This window comes from Diplotaxodon limnothrissa, unplaced genomic scaffold (genome assembly GCF_057381915.1).
Source record: "Diplotaxodon limnothrissa isolate DT_005_m unplaced genomic scaffold, D_limnothrissa_male_GT1.1 unmapped_scaffold_4, whole genome shotgun sequence".
In the NCBI taxonomy this organism is placed as follows: Eukaryota; Metazoa; Chordata; class Actinopteri; order Cichliformes; family Cichlidae; genus Diplotaxodon; species Diplotaxodon limnothrissa.
This window is the reverse complement of record NW_028188558.1, coordinates 1,272,501-1,290,977: the sequence shown is the minus strand read 5'-3', so window position 1 is coordinate 1,290,977 and position 18,477 is coordinate 1,272,501. Positions and strand designations below refer to the sequence as shown.

The 18,477-nt window shown below is 46.1% G+C and overlaps 1 protein-coding gene across 1 annotated transcript in view; it reads right to left on the bottom strand.

Moving 5' to 3' along the window:
• The window catches only part of LOC146606847 (protein NLRC3-like), a 1,106,670-nt gene that overhangs the window by 204,411 nt on the left and 883,782 nt on the right, over nt 1-18,477 (bottom strand). The gene's annotated exons all lie outside the window — the stretch shown is intronic.

The window sequence follows — 18,477 nt, the reverse complement described above, 5'->3', positions numbered from 1 at the left end:
TGCTTTTGCAGAAACGTGCTTTTGCAGCTAGAAAGTGAAGCTGATATATATCAGTTTTAATTAGTTTTTACCAACTGCTTGCTAGGGCAATCCCACGAGTTTGGTGTTTTTGTATTGAACATGATTCCAAGTGCTTTCTATAACACATAGCAGAGGTGCCACAACAAAGACTGAGAAGAGGACAGGAAGAGACAGTGAAAGAGATGCACTCCTTCGCCATTCATGTTAAAGCGTTGCATAGCTTTAATTTTAGAGAGTGTTGCATAACTTTAGTCATTTTTCTACCACAGGTGAAGCCAAGAATTGTGAAGCTCTCTTTTGGCCAAATACCAGAATCTGTAAGAAGAAGAAAAAACAAACAATCAAATAGGTCATTATTAAGAGGACAACAATCTCTTGATGATTATCCACAGTGTCTTTGATAACTCTGAGATACAAACTGTCAAGTATATACACATCCCAGCAAACAATAGCTGTGTTTGACTAAAGCGATTAATAACAAGGACAGAGCTACAATCACTACAGTCAAACATAAAGGGCTTAATCCTGAATCCAAGTCTGAGCTGTGATGCCGTTGGTGCTGAAAGCTGCTCAGATCCTGAAGCTGCACGTTTTGTCTCTCTCTAACCAAACCAGCAGCAAAAGAAGACACATTTCGCTTGACATAAACATTGTCATGAATTCCCTCTTACTTTTGCTGGTTTGCTTCCACCACCATTAAAACACACACAGAAAAACAACACAGCACAGCTCTCTGCCTCTCTCAGTGTACTTTAAGAACACCGTTTCCCATCTCAAATCTCTGTTTTTGGCATTATTCGCTTGCTTGTTATGAAGCAGTCTACCGTTGCTTACAGCCATTTTTTTTAATGACTTCCGACAAGACAGCCTCATTTCTGCTGTTCAATACCAAATTTTATTTATTTTTTTCAAATGAAGTGAAACTGCAAAATGCTCTGCTGTGTCTCTATTAAAACCTCTTATTAAAACCTCTGAATCACTTCAGCAGCATCAGCCAATGTACATTTGTTGAGTCGTGGTTCTCGTCTGCTTTTGTTCTACTGCTGAATAATATTTTTAAGGTTATCTACTGTAAAAAGCTAGGCCAGGAAAATCTGCTTCATGGTTTTGTGTTTTATCCTCAGTTACTTTGACACAAAAGCATCTGCTGTGATGCTCACACCTCTGATGAAGTTTCACAAGTGTCAGTACTGATAAATGATCAGAATTATAATGTTTCTGACTCTCTGAGTAAGAATTAAATGGAATCTAATTTGGACCTTGTGAATTGGAATTGAACAGGTTCTAGAAATCAGTGATGATACTCAGCTCCAATACCCACCTATGATATTAGGCTTACGAACGCTGACTGGGTTTCATTTACCAGCTTTTTATGTTCTTCCTGCAGTTTCCTCCCCACATCACTCATCTTAACTTTTTTCCAGTCCTCCTCAGTCTAAACAGAACACACAACAATACAAAGAAAAGCTCAGGTGATTGATCTCTAACACTAGGCATCCCCAGTCTTATTCTTAGCAGTCTAACTTCTCACCATATCTTTGAAGGCCTCTCCATTGTAGTAGCGCTTGGATGCTGGATACTCTATCGTTTTGTCACATAGTTCCAGGAAACTGGAAGCCACCAGATGCAGCTCCTCTCCGTCATAGCCGTACAGCTTTTTGTCCTCACACGTCATCAGCACAAGCTCGTCACATGGACATGAGGTGCCCTTTACCACACCAATAACCTGCATTTTTACAATCTCGGGAAGGTAGAATTTTCCCCAGGCGTTAACTTCATCATCATCCCCGTTGTATTTGGTGTTCTCAAGCTCTTCTATCCACAGGTCAGCACCACTTGGCTTCTTCAGGTGAACGCACATGCTTTTGTTTTTGGAAACAAAATCTTTCACCCATTTCAGGTACTTTTCACCTGGAAAGAAGCAGACAAGGAAATATGGATGAATGTAGAAGTGTTGGAAAAGACAAATAGCAAGGTTATCCTACAGCAGTTTGTGAAAATGTTGTATCTTGAAATAAGCAGGCAAAATGAGGATCTCACTTATCTCATATGTTCTGATACCGACTTTCTTCAGTTAAAGGACAAAAAAAGGGCACACTGGAGGCTGACAGAGTGTGCAATGGTGGGAATCATTTTGCAGAACTCACTAAAGTTTGTTTCTCCTGGAACAAGCTTTTTACACTTCGGCAAATGAAAATACTGTGTTAAACTAAAAAGAGCACCAGACCAAGGTCTACAGTACTAACAGAAAAGCATGCCGTTACCTGTTGCCTGTCGACACAGCTGCTGATCTTCCGTACCAAAAAAATGAGGATCCCTGAAAGGAATAGAAAGGTTATGTTAAAATGAATGACTGTCACGGTGATCATGGGAAGCTCCAAAATATCACAACAATAGCTACGAAATCACAAAATGCAGTGTGATGTCTGTAAGCACCAAACATGACATCTCTGCAAATTCATCTTGAAACATGTAGGTACCTCACACGTACAGCTGCAGCCATCTCAGCCATTTATCACTGTGGCTGCCACTTCACAAGCGCATGGCCCAACATAGAAGAGCCACCTCCACAGGACAAGACTCAGCAGTCCATCTGCATCTTAAGGATAAAGGACACTCTTTCGAGGATGCTAATGTTCACATTTTGGGCAGAGAGGACAGATGGTTTGAAAGAGGAGTGAAAGAAGCATCTATGTCCACTGTGAGCGACCATCTTTGAACAGAGGCGGGGTTTACGACACCAACTCTCTGCCATCTATAATCCAGTTTTGAGATCCTTCCCAGACGCCTTAACGTCCACTCACATCCTGGGCCATCTGACCTCAGGAATTCGCATGATAAGGTGGGGCCAGGTTTCACAATGAACTCACCCGAAACTGGCTGATTGGGACCCACACCCAGTTTCACACCTTGGCTCAGGCGATTAGAGGATCATCAGGGGGTCCTTTTGTCCCTCTGTGGGGGGTCACTCCCACTAGGCTTATATCTGGGACTCTCCACCATTTGACCTTAGAACTGAAGAAGCTTCTCGGATGAGAGGTGAAACGTCTTCAAGTAACTTAAAGAAGTCCAGACGCTTTTCTTTGCAAGCTCCTTTGACTACGATGACCTGGATGACTGAGAACCTTCACAGACATAAGGTGAATGTGACAAACAAAGCGCCTTCTTGTTCTCTGTGATAATGTAAAGTTATTAATGAAAAAACAAACGAGTAAAAAACGGACTGGAAACATGTCTTCAATCAAAACTCGACAAAAACAAAGAAACAGCCTCACTTCTCTGCGACGCTCCCTAAAAATGACGTTACGTGTTACGTACCAGAGATTTCTATACAGCCCTTTATCAAGCCGAGAGAAAGTGACGCAAAACCCTCCAACTAATAACGACTAGCAGAGAGGCTCAGCTGAGTGTAGTTACCTGGTTTGCAGACGCATACAGACGTTTCCTGTCCTCTCGGACGCAGCTGTGATAGAACATGTGGTGCATTACCGCCACCAACTGGCTTGGAGTGAGGACCGGAAATCGCTCATGCCAAATCAAAAAAAAAAAAACATAAAGAAAGATTAAGTGAAGAGATAAATGAATACATTAAATCAAGAAGAAAAAAACCCACCACCGGACATATACATCCTCATATCCTTCTGTACAAATGAGTTTGTTTTAGAAACTGAAAAAAGCCACAAAACCTTCACATCTAGAAATCCTTTGCAGTAAAACTTGTTTTTTGGCAGGTTCCACAGGTTTTGAATCAGTTTTCTTCTTTATTCCTGATAATTTTGACAATGAAAAAGAACATGTTCTATAGGGCTTTGGAGTTGACGTCACGCCGCAATGCATTGTGGGAGCGCGGCACCATTTTCGAGGACTACGAATCAAAACAAACACACTGTGTTGGAACGACGATTACAAGATGCTTAAAAGCAGCTCAAAAGAGAATGGACTGTATAGAGACCGATTGCGTCCAGAGGCGAAGCGGCGGTACTTGCAGAAAATAGCGTGCAGTGGAAATGTGGACCCGTATGAAATACGGCCGTGGAGTAGAAACCCTGAAGACGTAGCCTGACATATTTTCGTACCTTATCTGTGGAGTCAGCGCGTACAAGTCGTCATTCAAACAAAGGTAAGTCAGCTCGAGTACTGCGTGTGAAATGCGTTTGATTTCCCTGCAAACATTCACATTAGTGCAGCATAAATTCATTCATGAGGGGAAATTACAGTGAGAACATGTGGAGGCTGTTAGAGGGAGAAGATAGTGAGTTCAGTGCAGGGCTGTGCAGAGAGGTTTAAAGGGGCGGGTGCTCAAAGTTAAAAAGGGGCACATTGAACCAGGCTGAATAACAACAACACACATTCATCAAGAATCTAATATGGGAAGGGCAGGGCTGTGTTGGTCTGAGACTGTAGACATTAAAAAGTCCACAGGAGAGATGGTAGCTGATTAAACAAGTGTCATGAGATAATAACAAAATGCAAAGATTGGTGACAGCGCTTGGAACCATAAGGCAACAAAAAACTATGTATGTAAAAAAAAAAAAAAAAAAAAAATATATATATATATATATATATATATATATATATACATATATATATATATATATATATATATATATATATACAGTGGGGCAAAAAAGTATTTAGTCAGCCACCGATTGTGCAAGTTCCCCCACTTAAAATGATGACAGAGGTCAGTAATTTGCACCAGAGGTACACTTCAACTGTGAGAGACAGAATGTGAAAAAAAAAATCCATGAATTCACATGGTAGGATTTGTAAAGAATTTATTCATAAATCAGGGTGGAAAATAAGTATTTGGTCACCTCAAACAAGGAAAATCTCTGGCTCTCACAGACCTGTAACGTCTTCTGTAAGAAGCTTTTCTGTCCCCCACTCGTTACCTGTATGAATGGCACCTGTTTGAACTCATCATCTGTATAAAAGACACCTGTCCACAGCCTCAAACAGTCAGACTCCAAACTCCGCCATGGCCAAGACCAAAGAGCTTTCGAAGGACACCAGGAAAAGTATTGTAGACCTGCACCAGACTGGGAAGAGTGAATCTACAATAGGCAAGCAGCTTGGTGTGAAGAAATCAACTGTGGGAGCAATCATCAGAAAATGGAAGACATACAAGACCACTGATAATCTCCCTCGATCTGGGGCTCCACGCAAGATCTCATCCCGTGGGGTCAAAATGATCATGAGAACGGTGAGCAAAGATCCCAGAACCACACGGGGGGACCTGGTGAATGACCTGCAGAGAGCTGGGACCAAAGTAACAAAGGTCACCATCAGTAACACACTACAACGGCAGGGAATCAAATCCCGCAGTGCCAGACGTGTTCCGCTGCTGAAGCCAGTGCATGTCCAGGCCCGTCTGAAGTTTGCCAGAGAGCACATGGATGATACAGCAGAGGATTGGGAGAATGTCATGTGGTCAGATGAAACCAAAGTAGAACTTTTTGGTATAAACTCAACTCGTCGTGTTTGGAGGAAGAAGAATACTGAGTTGCATCCCAAGAACACCATACCTACTGTGAAGCATGGGGGTGGAAACATCATGCTATGGGGCTGTTTTTCTGCCAAGGGGACAGGACGACTGATCCGTGTTAAGGACAGAATGAATGGGACCATGTATCGTGAGATTTTGAGCCAAAACCTCCTTCCATCAGTGAGAACTTTGAAGATGAAACGAGGCTGGGTCTTCCAACATGACAATGATCCAAAACACACCGCCCGGGCAACAAAGGAGTGGCTCCGTAAGAAGCATTTGAAAGTCCTGGAGTGGCCTAGCCAGTCTCCAGACCTCAACCCCATAGAAAATCTGTGGCGGGAGTTGAAAGTCCGTGTTGCTCGGCGACAGCCCCAAAACATCACTGCTCTCGAGAAGATCTGCATGGAGGAATGGGCCAAAATACCAGCTACTGTGTGTGCAAACCTGGTAAAGACCTATAGTAAACGTTTGACCTCTGTTATTGCCAACAAAGGTTATGTTACAAAGTATTGAGTTGTATTTTTGTTATTGACCAAATACTTATTTTCCACCCTGATTTACGAATAAATTCTTTACAAATCCTACCATGTGGATTCATGGATATTTTTTTTTTCACATTCTGTCTCTCACAGTTGAAGTGTACCTCTGGTGCAAATTACTGACCTCTGTCATCATTTTAAGTGGGGGAACTTGCACAATCGGTGGCTGACTAAATACTTTTTTGCCCCACTGTATATATCAGCAATCAATCAGAAAATCATTGGTTCATATTACAATTAAATATGAACAGGCTCCTTAGATGTAAGCAGTTCAGATCTGATGTCATTTACATTCTTCACACAGCACATTCGTCCAGGCTGACAGGTAAACATAGAACTAATCTCAGGTAACATGACTCATAGTAGAGATCCAGTAAGAAAGATTGCAGGCTCTAATATTATTACCACACAATCCAAGGACACACCAACAGCTCAGATTTGTAGAACTATTTAAACAAATGTCTTCTGAATATTCAATTCAGGTTCACAGTGGGAGGGTGGGAGGTGTCGTGGAATTTTTTAAATAAAGTCTGCAACACAGAAAGAGCTGTGATCAAGCTATTTATTACTGCGCCAACACACATCAAACATCACAGTTCAGTCATGTCAGCACTGCCACAGAGGTCGTGCTCCTCCTCCTTTATGCATTCCAAGGAAGAGGGAGGAAGTTACAAACTGATCCTACCACACTTCACGTGTCTCGCTATGAAACCTAACGCATCAATGGTTGTGCTGTTTTGTGCCCTTGGCCTTATCTGTTACGGGAGTGATGAGTAAGAGAACCCAGACGCGGATCGCTCGTTAAGATTGAACAGTGTCTTTATTTACAGTGAAGCAAATCCAAAGTAATCCATAGTGCTAAGTCCCTTCCGTGCTCCCCTCGTGTGTCCATACGACTTTCGTAAACAGTGACGTCTCTCCTCTCGTATCTCCGTCTCACTCGTAGCCTGGAAAAAAGGCAAACAGATGCGGTTAGCCTCCCTCCGCTATCAAACGTTTGTCTAACACTCGCTGAATTCGAGTCACTACCCGGCTTGGTGGAATACTCCAGCGCTGTCTGTCACTCAGCCACACCATTAAATAGTTCTGTCACAATGGTGGATGATTGGCAGCAGCTGGCGAGGAATCAGTTGCAGGTGGGACCACTCAAAGTGGCGGAACTTCCGGGTTGGACATCTCCCGTTGCTACGCAACCGCGTAACAACTACAACGGAGACAAAAACAGAGCGGGAGAACAAACACACACACACACACACACACACAGGTCGCCGGTCGGGGCACCGTCGAACCTGACAGTACCCCCCCTCTAATGGGAGCCTCCCGGCGACCCAGCAAACTTATCAGGGTGCCTGCGGCGGAAGTCTCTCACCATGGCAGCATCGAGAACCGCGGACCGCGGCACCCAAGAACGCTCTTCCGGACCGTACCCCTCCCAGTCCGCCAAAAACTGAAAGCCCCTACCGCGGCGCCGGGCATCCAATATCCGCGATACGGAATACGCCGGCGAGCCGTCGATAATCCGGGCGGGTGGCGGGGGCCCGGAGGGCGGGCACAAAGGGCTGGTCCGGACAGGCCTCACCTGGGACACATGAAAGACATTGTGAATTCTCATGGAACGGGGAAGAGACAAACGTACAGTCACAGGATTCAACACGGCCAGGATGGGGAAGGGCCCGATAAAGCGTGGAGCCAGTTTCCTAGACTCGACCCTCAGAGGAACATATTTCGCAGACAGCCATACCTGTTGCCCGACCTGGTATGCAGGGGCCGGAGCACGGCGGCGATCCGCAAGTCTCTTGTTCTGCTCAGCGGTCCTCAAGAGGGCGGTCCGGGTGGCGCGCCATGCCCGCCGGCAGCGCCGCAGGTGGTGCTGGACTGAAGGAACCGACAATTCCCCCTCCGACACAGAGAGAAGCGGGGGCTGATACCCCAGGGAGGCCTCAAACGGGGAAACCCCAGTAGCCGCCGACGTGCTAGCATTATGGGCATATTCGACCCACGCCAGTTGATCGCTCCATGATGACTGGTTCGAAGAGACCACACAACGCAGCATCGCTTCGAGCTCTTGATTAGCCCGTTCCGCTTGCCCGTTGGTTTGAGGGTGGAAGCCGGACGACAAGCTGGCCTGGGCCCCCAGTTCCTTACAAAACTCCTTCCACACTCGCGACGTGAATTGGGGACCCCGATCGGACACGATATCTTGGGGAACCCCATGGAGACGGAACACCTGCTGCGTGAGAATCTTGGCAGTATCCAGGGCCGAAGGGAGTTTCGGCAGAGCAACGAAATGAACAGCCTTTGAAAAGCGATCGATCACGGTCAAGATGACTGTGTGACCCGAGGAGGGGGGAAGACCGGTAACAAAGTCCAGTGCAATATGAGACCACGGGCGGCTGGGCACAGGCAATGGACGAAGGAGGCCAGCAGGGGGTGAACAGGAGACCTTGTTTCGGGCACAAACGGGGCAAGCGGCCACATACTCCCGAGCGTCCTTCCCTAGAGTCGGCCACCAAAACAAACGTTGCAGAAAGGCGATAGTGCGGTTTTTACCCGGGTGGCAGGCAAACTTGGCCGTATGGACCCAGTGAAGGACCTTACTTCGGACCGCCGTGGGAACAAACATCCTCCCATCGGGCCCAGTGCCCGGATCAGGTTCCGACCGCTGGGCAGCCTTAATAACCCGCTCTATGTCCCAGGTCAGAGCCCCCACGAAGCACGAGGATGGCAGAATGGGTCTCTCCTTCTCGTCTGGGTCGAGATCCGGGGAAAATTGGCGCGATAAAGCATCTGCTTTAAGATTGCGGGAGCCAGGTCTGTAAGAGATGGTCAAGTTAAACCGAGTGAAAAACAGAGCCCACCTGGCCTGCCGGGCATTCAGTCTTTTGGCCGCTTGGAGGTAGGTCAAGTTCTTGTGGTCTGTCCAGATAACCACCGGATGCTCGCTGCCTTCGAGCCAATGTCGCCACTCTTCAAGCGCCAACTTAATGGCGAGGAGCTCCCGGTCTCCAACATCGTAATTGCACTCTGCAGGAGATAAGCGACGTGAGAAAAAGGCACATGGGTGTAATTTTGCATTCACTCGTTGGGATAGTATTGCCCCCACACCTGCGTCTGAAGCATCCACCTCCAAAAAAAAAGGTTTACTGATGTCTGCCTGTACCAACACCGGAGCTGAGGAAAAGAGGTGCTTGAGTCTCACAAAAGCCCGTTCAGCGCCGGGAGACCACTGGAATGGCTGCTTAGGAGAGGTTAGGTTGGTGAGAGGCAGGGCGACCTGACTGAAATTGCGGATAAACCGTCGATAGAAGTTGGCAAATCCCAGAAACTTCTGCAGCTGCTTACGGTTCTTGGGTTCAGGCCATTCCACCACTGCCCTCACTTTGGCCGGATCTGCCCGCAGCCGTCCCTCCTCGATGATGAACCCCAAAAAGGAGACTGTCTGCACGTGAAACTCACACTTCTCTGCCTTTACAAACAGCCGGTTCCCCAACAGGCGCTGCAACACCATTCTCACGTGCTTGACATGGTCAGCCGGGTTCCGAGAAAACACAAGGATGTCGTCTAGATAAACGAAAACACAATGATTAATGAAGTCCCGTAAAACATCATTTATCATGGCTTGGAAGACCGCCGGAGCATTCGTGAGCCCGAAAGGCATCACCAAATATTCAAAGTGCCCACGATGCGTGTTGAACGCCGTCTTCCACTCATCCCCCTGGCGGATTCTCACCAGATGATAAGCACTGCGGAGGTCCAGTTTAGAAAAGATGGCAGCCCCCTGAAGGAGTTCAAAAGCAGAGGTGAATAAAGGAAGCGGGTATTTGTTCTTAATGGTTATCTTGTTAAGACCTCGAAAGTCAATGCAGGGGCGGAGCGTTTTGTCTTTCTTCTCAACGAAGAAGAAACCTGCCGCGAGAGGAGAGGTGGACTGCCGGATTATCCCGGCCGCCAGCGAGTCGGTGATGTAGCCCTCCATTACCTCTCGCTCTGATTTCGAAATACTGTATAGACGGCTTGTGGGCAAGGGAGCGCCGGGTAGCAAGTCTATCCCACAATCGTACGGACGATGGGGGGGAAGAGACTGGGCCTTTTCTTTACTGAACACCTGGGCTAGGTCGTGATATTCAGCTGGAACTGCAGTCAAATCGGGAGGAGCGTCAGGTGAAGATGGGCTAGTGGACGTCTGGCTAACTGTAGCAGAACGTAAACACTGTTCATGACACTTAGGACTCCACCCAGTTATCCTGCTGTTCTCCCAATCGATCTGCGGGTTATGGCGTTCGAGCCAGGGGTAGCCCAAAACTAGCGGAGTGTGAGGAGCCTTGAACAGAAACAGGCTGATTTGTTCAACATGGTTTCCGGAAAGAGAAAGAGTCAAATCAGTAGTGCGATGTGTTATACTGGCCAAGGGGGCACCATTCAGCGCCGCCACCTGGAGGACCTCAGGTAAGGGTTCAACAGGTATGCCCAACGTCTGGGCCAGGGCTTCGTCAATAAAACTTTGTTCGGCCCCCGAATCGATTAAAGCACTACATGGGTGAATACAGGACTGGAAAATCAATTTGGCAGGACAGCTGAGGTGGGGCAAGATGTTTGCGGTAACGCCCGTCAGTATGCCCACGGCTACTGACGAGCAGCGTCTTTTCCCGACTCTGGGCATTTATCAGAAAAGTGTCCTCTCTTTCCGCAAGTGAAACACTCACCCCCCTGAGGTCTTCTCCGTCGGGCCACAGACCTAAAGCTGGCTCGACCGATCTGCATGGGCTGCTCCTCTTCCAACGGCTGTTCCTCCCACTCCCGTCTCCACTCGAGAGAGGGCCCTGCCGAGGTTTTGCTGCCGCCCGCTGGTCGCCGTCCAAACTCACGCCTATGCTCATCCAACTGAATGCACACATTCACCAAAGCACTGAGCGACTTAGGCAGTTCTCTTGAGGCCAACTCACGTTTTAGATTTTCGTTCAGGCCGTTTATGAAAGCCCCTCGTAGTGCATTTTCTTGCCAGCCGGTCTCCTCGGCCAAAATCCAGAAGTCAATCGAGAAGTCCGCTACACTCTTCCATCCTTGTTTCAGGGAAAACATGCGATGTGCTGCGCTGTCGGCGCTGGAGCCTTTGTCAAAAACACAACGAAATTTGCACAAAAAATCTTCATAAGAGATAGCAGGTTGCATGCTTACCACGGCCTGGGCCCATTGTAAAGCGCGTCCAGTCATTGATTCCACCATTAACCCCACCTTGGCTCCATCTGAGAAATAAGACCGAGGCTGTTCTCTAAAAATGAACGAACATTGTGTTAAGAACCCGCGGCTCTTATCCAGATCCCCACTAAACTTCTCAGGGGCCGGCAGCGGGTGCTCGCGCTGCAGTGTGGGAGGGGAAGGAGGCAGAGGAGAAGCCGCGGCTGTGCTGAGAGACGGCCCGGGCGACGGAGCATCAGCTGCAGCCCCAGGGGGAGTTAGCAAAATCCCTTTTAATTCAGCAACCAGCTGCCGTAACACAGTTTGTTCTTCAACAACATGTTTCATCATTTTTTCATGGCGTTCCAACATCTCACCTTGAATCGAGAGTTCTCGCAGAACCGGAGCGGCGTCCGCTGGGTCCATGTAAGTGGCTGGAGTATTCTGTTACGGGAGTGATGAGTAAGAGAACCCAGACGCGGATCGCTCGTTAAGATTGAACAGTGTCTTTATTTACAGTGAAGCAAATCCAAAGTAATCCATAGTGCTAAGTCCCTTCCGTGCTCCCCTCGTGTGTCCATACGACTTTCGTAAACAGTGACGTCTCTCCTCTCGTATCTCCGTCTCACTCGTAGCCTGGAAAAAAGGCAAACAGATGCGGTTAGCCTCCCTCCGCTATCAAACGTTTGTCTAACGCTCGCTGAATTCGAGTCACTACCCGGCTTGGTGGAATACTCCAGCGCTGTCTGTCACTCAGCCACACCATTAAATAGTTCTGTCACAATGGTGGATGATTGGCAGCAGCTGGCGAGGAATCAGTTGCAGGTGGGACCACTCAGAGTGGCGGAACTTCCGGGTCGGACATCTCCCGTTGCTACGCAACTGCGTAACAACTACAACGGAGACAAAAACAGAGCGGGAGAACAAACACACACACACACACACACACAGGTCGCCGGTCGGGGCACCGTCGAACCTGACATTATCAGCACCTGTAAAGGGAGTTGTTTTCTCAAACTGCTGAAGTAAGTTCATCTAGTTTTAGCAACTTTCACTGAACAGTAACAGTGTCACAACTAAGCATATGCATAAGCACTTAAACACTTTAAATGAGAATAACAGAACATTTCTATTACAGAGGCTGGAACCTGTCCCAGTAGTAGGTAGAGCACACCTGGACAGGTCACCAGTCTGTCAGAGGACTAACACAGAGACAGACATCAGAGTAACAAATCTATTTAAAATTAATGTAACTTTGCTGCAGCTGTATGTATGAACATGTGTTTCTGTGCTCACAGTCCACCTCTCAGGAACCTGCAGTTCACTTTTAGTCTACTTTAAACAGACCTCACAAAAGGCTGATGTGGCTGGATCAGTAGTCTGATTTGAGTACGATACCTTTGGCCAGGGATTCATCTGGTGCATCGCTTCACTGCAGTCTTACGTATTTTCCCCACACCTGAATAAAAAAATACTGATATATACAAATAACAGCTTCAGCTGATGCAGCCTGACTCAATCCTAGATGTTCAGCACACAGAGACACAGAGGTGCCGTTTAAAGTTTAGTGTTAACCTGAGTCACTGATCATTTGCAGTATTACAGAGTCTGGCAGTCTTTGCATGATGTCCACGTCACTGTAAGTTTCTAGCTGACTTCACTGCAATTTCAATTTCAATTTCTGCTGTTCACAAACGCTGTCCATCTAATCTGACTGAGCTGGAGCTGTTTTGCAAAGAAGAATGGGCAAAGATTTCAGTCTGTAGATGTGCAAAGCTGGCAGAGACAGACCCTAAAAGACTGGCAGCTGGAACTGCAGCAAAAGGTGGTTCTACAAAGTGTTGACTCAGGGGGCTGAATAATTACGCACACCCCACTTTGCAGTTATTTATTTGTAAAAAATGTTTGGAATCATGTATGATTTTCGTTCCACTTCTCACGTGTGCACCACTTTGTGTTGGTCTTTCACCTGGAAGTCCAATAACATTGATTCATGTTTGTGGCTGTAATGTGACAAAATGTGGGAAAGTTCAAGGGGGCCGAATACTTTTGAAAGCCACTGTATATGTAGACACAGGACTACAAGTAGAAGATCAGACATGAAAGTGGAGATAACACAGAAGACCTGCAGCAAAGGTCAGAGGTCAGACTGGGCCCCTGGATTCAACAATGAGCCAATGATCATCAAGCAGTGACTAAAGCAGAGCCCTGACCTTCTGACATTCATCACACAGTCAGAACAAATGTCTGCTGATGACTTCATCTCATGAAACGACTGATAGATGTCAGTTCATTGATCAGCTGAGCTGCTGATCTTCATCGTCACAGAAACATTCAGCTTGTTTCAATCAGTAAATAACTCCCACTACTCCCAGTTTGAACTGTTCCCACTCAAAATGCTGTGAGAACAATGATCATTGTAGAACTTCACAAACATCACGTGTTGTTTTCCACATGTAAGATCAGCAAACACACAGAAACTTCCTGTTGCCACACACGGCCTCTAAAATCTCTTCCACGCTTTCTGTCTGAAGTCCACTCTCTGTGTCGGATCCACAGGAAACAACAAGATCTTATTAACATGGTTTTCAATGTGTCTCCTTCCAAAAAGTCCAACCAATGAACAAATGTGTGTATTTGTGGAGGCCGAACAAAAGCATGACACATTCCTCTGTTTCTATAAACTGGAGTCAAACACAAACATGAAGAGTTTCACTGACAGACTCCAAAATGCCCCCACAGTGGATCAAAGGGAAATCCTACAGTGTGGCCAGAGACTCTTAATGGCTCCAACATCAACACATCCACAATGTTGGATCCAGTTCTGCCTCACAGAGTTACTAAGACACACCCTCTGCCAGCATCACAACAGCTCCACCTGCTTCACCTGCCTCCTCAGCATCTGTACACCTGAAGAGAAAAGAAAGGCTCCAACAGCTCAAATCTACAAAGGATTCATGAAGTTTCATCCAACAATAACATGTTTGCCTTCCACAGTGTGCTGTTAGACACCACTGTACCTCTGCCATTTCAAAAAGAGCAGCTTGGGAACATTTTGGCTCCAAACACTTTGTGTTTAAGTTCTTTGTTTTCTTTGTGAAGCCGACAACATCTGGAGCTTTGTGACTCATAGAAACATCATTTTGTTCTTTAGATGACAGCAGATTGGGACTGAATAATCAATCACTATCAAACCAATAAAGACAAACATGCTGATTTTACAGGAACTTTGTTGGAGAAGCTGCAAAGACATGAAACTGGTGGAGATCCCAAACCAGTTGATAGTGCTGGTTATTCCAAATAAAGCTGTTTCCCTTTGAGATGAAATGACTTTCTGTCCTGATATATAATAAAGATGTTGTTGTTTTTGAGCCCCTGTATTAAAAGTAGTTTAAAGTCAGCTTGAGTTTGATGTCTTTATGTCAAAGCTGCTCATGATGTTGAGCTGCTGATGGAATAAAAACAATATAAAAGCATGTAGTCCAGACTTAAATGTAGCCTGTTGTTAGCTGAGGTCCACACACAGTGTTTGACAGTGTAAAGTGTGTGAAAGGGCTGCTGGTGGAGCTCACTAGGATGAGCAGGTGACCACGAGGTGGAGAGCAGCTGGCCTGGCTTTGACCCGGGCCACGCCCCCTTTCTCTCTGCTTTGCTGTCACTTATCTTCACTGCTCTGTCCAATAAAGCTGAAAAAGGCCCCGAATCAAAGAAATCTGCTGCAGCCTCTGAAACGTCTTCTGTTTCCTTCCCGACGGCTTTTTCACCGTCAGCCCATCAGACAGTCCAGCAGCATTTATGATGATGTCATGATGTTGAAGAGGCTGCTACGGTGGCCTCCCATGACCCCCAGCCTCATCACAGCTGAGATGCAGACATTTGAAAACATTCAGCAGACAACTGAATAACAGTCCAACACAACAGTCTGTGTGCAGACACACACTGACCTTTCATATAGTCAAACACAGCTGGTTGAGTCATTTCTCTGTGAGTCTAAAGTGAATCTAGTATTTGAAAGTCCACTTCCTGTATTTGTTGTTGAAGACTTCTTCAGCTTCTTCTCAAGGACATCAGCTGCTTGTTTGGCAGCAGAGGCAGTTAAGAAGCTTCCTGAAAAACACTGAACAGTGAGTTCACTGTGGCATATGACAGATTCAGCTTTCTGTGTGCAAATGTGTCTGTGTCGACCTTTCAAATGCTGTTGAATCCAAAACATCAGCGGCTCCTCGGCTGCTCACTTCATGCACTTCTGTCTGTGTGACAGTCCAATGACATCACAGCTGTTTCCAGCCCCAGTGTCTCAGGACTGGACACCTTTAAACATGTCGAGGATCAAACAGCGTCCAGCTAAACACACATGAAACTATCAGAGCTGACAATCATTCCAATAACATCTAATGGTTCATGTATGTAGACACAGGACTACAAGGAAATGGCTCTCAGCATCTGGCTGTGGGAACACATGAGTCCCTGTTTGTGTTCAGATAAAGATGCTGACATGTATCTGTAGCAACAACATCATTGAATCTAGAACAACTGGAGCCAAACCAGTGGCTCTGCTGGGATCACTGGTGAGCCAACACTTCCTTGTTGATGCAGATTTCAGGGCTTCCTTTTGCTCCTCCGTTATAACTGTTCTCTCTTCTCAACACATGATGACACAAAGGAATCAGCAGTGACAAAGATGATGCTGAAGAGAAGCACACACTTCACACATATAACAGAGCAGTGCAGTTACACACACCTCTGCTCGACATCAGGCCTCAAACAAAGACACAAAACACTAACTTGACTCTAAACAGAAGAAACGAGCAGCTGTTTCTGTTCTGTGCTTATTTATATTTGACACACATGCTTCTCTTTGTGCAAACACACATCGCACTATAAGGGTAACCTCGCACACAATGATTGGACAGCACAGTGATGATGCTGGGAGATCCTATACGCAGCAACACAGAAACACTGAGAACTTTAAACAATGATGGAAAGTGTTATAAATGACTTGTTGGCCTCTGATCTGTCACAAACAGCTGAAACGTGTCTCTCATGAGTCACATGAAGGTTTTTGACAGAAAGGACAAAAAGTAGCTGCAGTCAGTTTGTGTCATTTTTATATTTATTCATCTGGGAGAAAAATCTGAGGGACATTAAAATGTGTTTTCAACAGAGACAAGAACATGAATATAACAGAACAGGTAAATGAAGATGTTTCAAGTAAACAGCTGGACTGATCAGGTCCAAACACAGAGTGATAAACTTGTCAAACAGCTGTCATATCTTTATATAGAAGCTCTTTATAAATGCTGCTCACTGCAGTCTGTTTACTAATAATGTCAAAGTGTTAGAAACACAGAAACATCAGAATGGTCTTTGTTCACAGAAACCTGTCTGGGATCCTTTGTTGTTCTTTTGATGCAGAGTTACATTATAAATATAAAGAGTTATTTCAGAGTCTCATCAGTTTTCCTGCATGTCTTTATTTAACACATCAGCAGGGCTGAAGCTCTCATGTTAAACACACACTGATCTATGGACACGTTCATGTGTTTCTAACAGAACCAGGCTGTTATCAGCCTGCACTAACATTATGTCACACACACTGAATGTAACAGTGACAGTTTACATCATCACACAATCAGCTGTGATTGTTTCACTGTCATCAAACGAGTCAACAGGAAGTAGAATCAATAGAAACCAATCATTTACTGACAGCATGTCTGATGGAAATAAGTGCAGATTATGTATGAAGTCTAACTGCACACAGTAACTGTGTTACAATAAGGACTTAACAGCGCCCTCTGCTGGAGTGTTTCAGTACTGCGTTAACTAGAATACACCACCTCCTCCTCACACCACCTGCTACAGCTCTACTCTTCTATGACTACAGTCATCCACAGCACTGATGTGAGGTCACATGGTTCATATGTAAGGAGCACAGCTGACCTCAGGTCAGTTTAATGACTGTGAGCAGCAGCTGTGTTATTGTCACTGTGACAGGGAGACACTCTCAGACACAGCGCTCATGTCAGCTTGTTCTCATGCAGGAGGATCAGGAGCTCCATGTTTGTCTTTCTGTTTGAATCATGATGTGTTTGTGCCATCAGAGTCTGTCATGAGTACTCAGGGTTTCACAGCAGCTCTTCTGGATGCTGACGAGGACTCCAACCTCATGTTTCACCTCTCTGAGCTTCTGATGTCTGTGAACACTCGTGTTTCTTCTCTGGGCTCATCTGGACAAAAACACCTTTCTGTGTTTGGCTGCAGCCTCATTCTGACTGACAGGAAGTGTGTTATCCATGAGCTGCACTTCTGTGAGGAAGTTTCCTGCTGTGTTTCCTGTCTGTGGACAAACACGAGTGTTCCAGCTGAGGACTTGGTTCCTTCCACCTGTCCATACAGGACATCACGCTGTCTGCAGCTCTGTAAATGCAGCTCCAGGTCCTTCCACGTGCTGCTCTGTATTTGTGCAGTTTGTAGTGTGTCCTGGGAAACGTAGCACACATGGTGTTCTTCTGCTGTTTCCTCCTTTCACTGAGTGTGAAACACTGACGCTGTGCTGTTGTTCACAGAGGGGAGCTGATTCTAGCTGCAGCTGGACTCTGTCATCTAACTGAATGTGTTGGTGCTGATCACGGGGCTCTGAGGGGGGAGCAGCAGGAGGACTCTGGATGCTGACGTCAGTGTATCTGTGGAAGCTCCCACAGCGTGTCTGTCATTCAATATTGTGCTGTATATTGTATCTATGCAAAGATGAACAGACTGTGTGTTCACTGGTCTCTGTGCTGCAGCTCTGATGTCATCATCACTCCCTCCTCCACCCTCAGCAGTCCCAGCATGCTGCTGTGGTGCACCCCACCCTCACTCTACACCTGAGCCACAGACCACACCCTCCACCTCAATATACACCACAGTTTTCTCTGCTGTGGAAATGAGATCAGGAGGAAATCATCATTATTATTATTTAATAAACGCTCACATTAATGTGGGCTTATTTGTTTCATATTAGAAACATTAGTTGAGTGTTTTTAGTATAAAATGGTCAAAGTCCCTCTTTTTGCTCCTCCCCTCACCTGTGGATGGGCGGTGCTGTTACCGTGGTGACAGCTTGGATGTGTTTCAGTCCTGCCTGGTTATCACTGCAGGAATCTTTCACATTTATTACAGGTAATAACTCTGATTTTTCTGTGTATTATGAACCAAATGTATCCTGATACACACAGAGATGGATGAGCAGAGGTTGTTTTTGCAGTTTAT